Source organism: Myotis lucifugus, unplaced genomic scaffold, assembly GCF_000147115.1.
Source record: "Myotis lucifugus unplaced genomic scaffold, Myoluc2.0 scaffold_58, whole genome shotgun sequence".
Classification (NCBI taxonomy): Eukaryota; Metazoa; Chordata; class Mammalia; order Chiroptera; family Vespertilionidae; genus Myotis; species Myotis lucifugus.
In genome coordinates, this window is record NW_005871106.1 from 5,111,189 (window position 1) to 5,119,685 (window position 8,497).

The window sequence follows — 8,497 nt, forward strand, 5'->3', positions numbered from 1 at the left end:
TGGAAATGGTAGCAAGAAGCACTGTATTTAAATGCGAGTTTGGGAAAATATCTAGCTCCAACTCAGTTTAAGTCTTGGTGCTTAAAATGACATCTTTGTATCCATTAGGACAATGAGGTTGAAATTTTAGCTGGGAGAACCTGAGGGACTTCTCCTTAATTGTGTTAGTCGGCCTCACTGGGCCGCTGGGATGTAAATGCAAGAACAGTGGGGTGGAAGTGAAGCACTTAGGGTTAGCAGGCATTTGCAGTCTTGGAGCTGAGCAGCACGGGTGAAAACTCCGGCTCTGTACCCGGCCAGCTGTGTGATTAGTGTGAGGTGCCTTTCGGTGCCTCAGTTTCCTCCTCTGTAAGGCTTGTTATGAAGATGAAAGGAGTTTAAATATGTAAATATGCAAAGGATTCAGAAAGTGCTTGGTACAAGGCAAGTGTATTGCAAGTGTTAGCTGTGATTGCAGATTCTAATAGGGTCTTCATACTGACTAGATGCTGCTGATCCCCTGAGCCAATCCTCTCCGTTGGAACAAACCAGCAAGACCATGATCGGGTAGACCTGGGATTAACCTTCTCACCCGAGGTCCTCCTTCTGGTACCTGCCCCCTGGCCAGACATTCTGCAGAATCTCTCTCTCTCTCTCTCTCTCTCTCTCTCTCTCTCTCTCTCTCTCTCTCCTTTTGGAACTGGCTAGTAAATTCTCTATAGGTAAGGTTACTGCTTTCTCATGCACCAGGATTGCTATTCCAGATGGATAAACCCTTTTTTATATAGATTTTTTTAATGCTCAGTTTTAAAAAATTATGTAAATAGCTTTATGGCTCACGATCAGCAAAAGAAAAAAGCTCTGCCTTTCAACAAAGCAATCAAAAATGCTGAATGTGTCTTCCCCTCTGAGGACTTATTTATGGCTTTCTTTTTGGAATTCTTTCCTTCGGTGGTTAAGGCATGCACAATGTCTTTGAAGTGGGCTAGACATGTTTTCTGCATGTGTGAGCAGCTGTTTGCCTCTGCAGTGCCGCTTCAGATAAATCACTTATCCTTATGATTTCCAGTATTTGACGGAGGGTCTTCCCCAGGACTTTGCACATACTCTGGTCCTGGTGGACAGATAGGGGAGTTTGGAGGTGGATCCTCAGCCCCCTGAGAGCAGCAGTCTCCTCGCACTGCTGGCAGGCATCGTTTTGCTAAGCCTCTGTAGCCCCGGGGGTGCAGTTGCACGGCAATAGCAGGCTCAGGATCGGTGCTCTTGTTCCCACATTGCTTCTGTGTCAGAAGCTACTTTGTACCAGTCACATATACGAGGAAGCCAAGCCCAAAGTGCAAAAGATCATGCAGACAGAACTGTGAAGCCTCTCCCGTCAAGTTTAAATTCTAGCATATTCCTCTGTGATTATGTTCTCATTGTGATTAGGAGTGAGCTCCATTGCAATAATGGAAGGAAGGGAGGGAGAGGAAGAGAGAGACAGAAACATCAATGATGAAAGAGAATCATTGATCAGCTGCCTCCTGCATGTCCCCCACTAGAGATTAAGCCTGCAACCCGGGCATGTGCCCTGACCGGGAATTAAACCATGACTTCCTGGTTCATAGGTCAATGCTCAACCACTGAGCAACACCAGCCAGGCTCCATTGCAATTCTTTTTTTCTGACCGTGGGCCAATTTATTAATCTCAGTTTTGTAATGTATACACACTCATATAGCCGAGCCCAGTGCCAGGTTCCCAGCAGAGAAGGTGCTAGCGCTCGCTAGCTCAGTGGCTGCAGAAATCGGACATCAGAGATTCTTCAGAAGCCAGCCTTGAAGTCCCTCACTGTGACTTGAGATCACTATTATCCATTTGGATTTCAAAAAGGAGGGCCCAGGAAGAGCCTGGAAGACTCTCAGGTTTCAGTAATGTCAACTGGATAATAATTAAGAGACACAAAGTCATTGCCCCCCACAGTGGGCACCAAAAAGAAACAGGCAGCTCTTCTTTGTCCCAAGCAAAAGTTCTGGCATCAACTTTCTCTTTCGTGGGCTCCATCTGCCTGTCTGGGCTTGTAACCCCCTGAACCAAAAGAGGAGGAACCGCCTTCACTGGGACTGAGTTGGGGCAACTCTTCGCTGGGCTTGCACCTGGGCGGGGGCAGGATCCTGGGCCTCTGGGGCCGCAGCCCCCCCGCCCCCACGCTGTTGGTGAAGGGCTGCCTCTGGCCCTGGATGCTAGGGCTGCCCATGTGGAAGGGCTTGCGGAGGCGGTTATGTCCAAGCCCGACTGGTTCGCTGGCTTCTTCATCAGTGTGGTCATCTCCTCAACCGGCTTACAGCTGAGGCTCTCCACACGCACAGCCCCGTTAAGGTATTCGGCCACGACTCTGGGCACAAAACACAGCCGCAGGTTCACATATGGAATTTACGACCCCCGGCTTCTGTCAGGCGAAGTCGGCCACCTCCTGTTCCACGAACTCTCTGGCTCCACGGACTAGGCTGAAGCTCAGATGCTGCAGGTGCTGCGGGTAGCGGCCCAGCCCGTGTGGATGGAGCACGCTGGTCAGGAAGAGACTGGGAGTCCCGCGCCCTCATGGCTGCAGCACCCAGGCCGCGGAGTCCCTTCTCCTCCATTTAACAATGATCACTCCAGTCTCTGCTTTTCTTCTCAGAGCGAATTCTAGGATTCCGTAACAACATACTCTCTGAAAAAGAAAGACATCAATTCCATTTACAATGGTATCAAAAACAATGAAGTACTTAGGAATAAATTTAAGAAAAAATCTCTGAAAGCTGGAAGACATTGATGAAAGAAATCAAATAAGACACAAATAAATGGAAAGGTATCCTATGTTCAAGGATTGGAAGAATTAATATTTAAAAATGTTAATACTACGGAAAGCCATCTATAGATTCAATGCAATCCTTATCAAGATGGCAGTGGCATTTTTTTCATAGAAGCAGGAAAAAAACCCTCCTGAAATTTATGTGAAACCACAAATGACCCCAAATAGCCAAAGAAATCCCAAGAAAGAAGAACAATCCCAAGAAAGCAGGATGCATCACACTTCCTGATTTCAAGCAATAATATAAAACTATCGATATCAAAACAGTATGGTACAGGAATAAAAACAGACAAGTAGACCAACAGAACAGATTTGAGAGAACTGAAATAAACCCAAGCAAATATGATCAACTAATATTTGACAAGAGAGCCAAGACTACTCAGTGGAGAAAAGACAGTCTCTTCAATAAATGGTGCTGTGATCATTGGATATTCACATGTACAAGAATGAAACTGGACTTCTATCTTACACCACTCTCAAAATTTAACTCAAGATGGATTAAAGACTTAAATACAAGACCTGAAACATGAAACTCCTAGAAGGAAACATAGAAACAGAGCTCCTTGACATGGGTCTTATAATGGTGTTTTTTTTTATATGACACCAAAAGCACAAGCAACAAAATAAAAAATAAAAGCAGGACTACATCAAGCTAAAAAGCTTTTGTACAGCAAGAGAAATCATAAACAAAGTGAAAAAAACAACCTACAGATGGAAAAACAATATTTGCAAACCATATATCTGATAAGAGATTAATATTTAAAACATAAAAAGAACTCATACAACTTAATAGCAACCCTCCTCCCTCCAAATTGGCAAAGAACCTGAATAGACAGTTCTCCAAAGAAAACATATGAATGGCTAATAGGTACATGAGAAGATGCTCAACATCATTAGTCATTAGGGAAATGAAAATTAAAACCATACAGATATCACCTCACTCCTGTGAGAATGGCCATCGTCAGAAAGAGAAGAGATAACACATGCTGGTGTGGATGTGAAGGAATAGGGGACCCTGTGCACTGTTGGTGGGGAATGTAAATTGGTGGGAATGTAAAAAATTAAAACTAGAACTATTTTCTTATGATCCAGCAATTTCACTTCTGGGACTACATCCTTTAAAGGTAACACAAATATTAACACAAAGAGATAGCTGCACCCCCATGTTCATAGCAGCATTGTTTACAATAGCCAAGACCTGGAAAATATGTAAATGTCCTTGATGGATGAATGGATAAAGAAATTGAAAAAAATGGAATGTTATTCAGCTGTAAAAAATGAGGAAATCCTACCATTTGAGACAACATGGTTGGATCTTGAAGGCATTATGCTAAGTGAAATAAGTCTGAGAAAGATAGTATTGTATGATTTCATTTATATGTGAAATCTAAGAAACATTAAACAACAACAACAACAACAAAACCTCCCCCTAACCAGTGGTTGGCAAACTGTGGCTCGGCAAACTGCGGCTCGCGAGCCACATGCGGCTCTTTGGCCCCTTGAGTGTGGCTCTTCCACAAAATACCGTACCCCTTAGCCAAGCTCCCTACACCCTCTCCCAAATACAGAATGGATGGAGTTGCTGCAGCTGATTCCTATGTTGTTGGCTTTTGGATAATAAAGCAACATGATTTTTGTTTAAGAGTAAAGCAGAAAATGGACCAATATATTTTACTGAAATTTTCAATGCTGGCAGTAAAATTGTTTTGGTGAATACTAGACTTAAAAGGAAGCCCAGTTAACCAGACATGGAATTTTGCAAGGGTGTCCTATTCCTCCACTCTCACAATGAAGCTTCAGCTTCATGTAACGCGACTGCTTGGACACTTCAATCGACTAATGGAAATAATAACCACCACACTCTCAGGCGATCTATTGATTTCTGGGTTTCTTTGTTATTCCCAGCAGAGATCAGACAGTTTTCACCCATCTGGACAGATTTTGTTCATCAGTGTATGTGTGTGTCACACTCATGCACAGAAGACTTGCCAGCTTCAGTCAACCAGTCTGTAAGGAGTGAGATAGTTTGTTTTCTTTTTAGGAGAAGCCCTGGTGTGTGTTGCCTTTGATCTGGGCACGAGACAGCCCTGCGTTGTTAGTGCAGAGCGGGATGAACTCACTGACACTGTGGAGGGGGTAGGTGGATACTTTGGCTTAACACTATACAGCCATACTTAAGAATAGTAAAAGGCTATTTGCTATGAAAGCCTGCCCACAGTTTGCTACATCAGTGACAAGATGTGAATCTCAGTTTATCAATATTGTAAGTGTGCTTTGGGGCAAGATTTGCTGACTGAGCAAGAAACAAGGATATTTTGTTCATGTTTATATCTCTAAAAAGTTGCATAAAAGTTGGTATGAAATAGGACATGGTAGAATATGTTAAAGAAGTCTTTTCAAAACAGGCTTTGGCATGCAGATTTGGACCTTAAGCTAGACAGTCCTACAGCAATCAGCTTTACCTTTGGGCTCTATCTGTGATGTGAACACGGAGATCCTAGCAATAGATCAATGTCAAGTCAAATCACTTAGAGGGGTAGATGGGGTGAATATATATATAGTTAGTTCACCAATGAATAAATTTGTGGGGGCCTTGGAAGGACAGGTTGGAGTAGGGCAGGCCTATGCAGATTAAGCCCAAAGTCCCTGACCTGCCTGCTGACCTTGTTGGCTGGGGCGGCAGTCAGAGCTGCAGCAGCCCGGCGCCCTTCATTTTAGCCTTCTGGTCACCCACATCATCACAGCTGGAGGAGGCAGTGAGAGACGGTTGCAATTCTCATCTGTCACTAGTCTCCCTCATCTCCCACTCTTCACACCCTCCTCCCCATCCTGCAGGCTGGCCCTACTTGACTTCCGGCCAAGCACCAGGCCCAGAGTTAGTTGACTCACACAGAGGCACCATCTAGCTCCCACGATGGTTGCCATTCCTATCATAAATTCACATTCCACATCACTCAACATAGTCTGCAGCTCCGGTCCACCCTGATTGAAACATATATTAGTTAGCTGTTTCTGAGAACGGAAGGACCAGGAGGAAGAAGGAAGCCACGCTTCTCTGTCCCAAAGATGACTGAACAGAAGGCAAGCGTGTAGCTCTGGGATGGAGGTGAAGTAAGAAACAGCTGGGATGGGCATTAGACCTCCAACTTCTGGAATTGGAAGACTTTGAGGGGGGGTGTGCTCTGGAGATTTTGGAAATAGACAGGCTCTCCTCTTTCTGCAAGTGTGGCGTGGCTGTAAGGCAGGAGAATAGAACAACATCTCCCCAGTTCCTGGGGGGAGATGGCTGTGGTCAAAGAATAGTGATGAATGGGACAGGAGAGCTCAGTTTAAGCCCCTGCCCCACTACCTTTTCAGTTTGACCTTGACAACTTGCTTAGTGTCTCTACCTGCCATGAGGGATTAAAATATTGAGAGAATAGCGATTCCTATGTTGTTGGCTTTTGGATAATAAAGCAACATGATTTTTGTTTAAATGCCATCCAATCCACAAAGTGTCATGAGAATGTTATTTTTATGGATGTATTCATTAAAGTAGTAAAACATTGGACTTGCACTTTTCAATCTCTAACCAATGCTTTAAAAGGAAATAGACTGATGACTTGAAAGTCAAACCATTCTCAAAACATTTCATGAAAGCAATGACTTTGTAACCTGGTGACAGCCCAGGGCAGTGTGACAGGTATGGTAGGCATGCCTCTGTCCCCTTCCTAGCCAGGCCCGGCCCTGGTATCCACTAGATTGTATCCACTAGACTGTCCAACAGGAAGCTGCAGACATCAGAAGGCAGGGATGAACATAAATAGATCCCCATGTAGGCAGGAATGCTCTTCTCTACCTCAAAGTCAGAGGAACGGTTTTCTCGCAGCCTGTCCCCACTCCCATGGCAGAAAGAATGGGACTTATTATTTTCAAATCTCTTAAAAGATTTAAAAATCAAACTCAACTGGGATCCTGCATGGAAATTTCTACAGGATATATTTCTCAAAGACTCATTCTCAATGCATTACCATTTCAAAATAGCTGAATTCATAAACATCCACTGTGCAATATTGAACTCGTCTCATTTTAGAGGTGTTCTGGGAAAAGTTTGACATTTTGCAGGGAGAGCTGTGAGTTGACGTCTTCAGGTCAGCACCCTGCAGCGTGGAGTTTTCTGTGACTGTATTTGCAGACAAGGTCAGTAAAAATCACTCCTATTCCTAAAGGCCCATCTGCCTCGGTGGGAACAATTTTTGCTTGTTAGCGTAGGCACAATGATGTCCCAGCTGGTGCGACAATCACAGGATGAACTGGTTTGCAAAATGCGGAGAGAGGGGAAAGGGATAGATGGAGAGAGGTCACAGGGTGAGGGCAATGGCCCCAAAGGCTCTGGAAGAGAGGGCAAGGGACCAGGGCCCTGGTGGGGTGCTCCCTGGAAGGAGCCTGCTGGCTCAGACCTATCCCACCCCCTCAGAACCAGAGTCTGTGGGCCCACACTGGAGCTTTGGCTGCTCCTCCCATGGTGGGGAGTGGTAAAGAGAGGGGGCAAATGTGGGTGAATGTGGCAGAGGCTGCAGAGAGTATTCCTGAGAGCTTTCATCTCTGAAAACAAAAATTAGCCCACCATGAGATTTTTCTTTTTCTTCAAGAATGATCAAGCAGGCAATAGCATGACACCCCTTAGCCAAGCTCCCTACATGCTCTCCCAAATACAGAATGGATGGAGTTGCTGCAGCTGGGGAGGCAGGACCTGCGGGCTGTGGAGTCCTTTGGCTCCTTTTCGGGACAATTAAGGCTCCCTCAGAACCCACAGGCAGTGGGCAAGGGGAGGAAAGTTGTGATCCAACCTCTTCACACCAGAGTTGGGCGTTCTGCCAAGAACAGTGCAGACTGGTGTAGCCACTATGGAAAACAGTGTGGAGTTTCCTCAAAAAAATTAAAAATGGAACTGTCATTTGACCCAGTGATTCCACTTCTAGGAACATAGTCTAAGAAGCCTGAAATACCAATCAGAAAGACTATATGCACCCCTATGTTCATATCAGTGTTATTTACAATAGCTAAGACCTGGAAACAGCCCAAGTGCCCATCAGGAGATAAATGGATGAAAAAGCTGTGGTACATTTACACAGTGGAATACTATGCAGCAGTGAAAAAGAAGGATCTCTTACCCTGTGAGACAGCATGGAGGGACCTGGAGATTATTATGCTAAACAAAACAAGCCAGTCAGAGAAAGACAAGTATCACATGGTCTCACTCATATGTGGAATCTAATGAACAAAATAAACTGAAGAAAAAATAGATCCAGAGATGTTGAAGCATGCAATAGACTGACATATTTCGGAGAGAAGGGAAGTGGGGCAGGAAGAGATTAACCAAAGAACTTATATGTGTATATGTATAACCCGTGGACACAAACAATGGTGTGGTGAAGGCCTGGGGTGGAGGCGGGAGCAGGGTGGAGAGGATCGATAGGGGAAATAGGGGACATCTGTAATAACGATAAATTAAGAAAAAGAATAAGCTGCTATCTTCTTATTGATGTGTCCATTAAAATAGTAAAACACTACTTTTAAAAGAGAGAATTGGGTTCTGGGACTAGCAGCTACTAGGGACCGGTAACCAGACCATAGCCTGGCTCCTGAGGAACAGCGAGAGCAGATATGGATTACCTCAGTCATTGGGCTCACCACGTGCCTGGTGG

At 44.7% G+C, this 8,497-nt stretch overlaps 1 pseudogene; it reads right to left on the reverse strand.

The window, feature by feature from the left end:
* Nucleotides 1–2,070: 2,070 nt before the first annotated feature.
* LOC102438196 lies at nt 2,071–4,616 on the reverse strand (annotated as a pseudogene).
* Between the last annotated feature and the right edge of the window lie 3,881 nt (nt 4,617–8,497).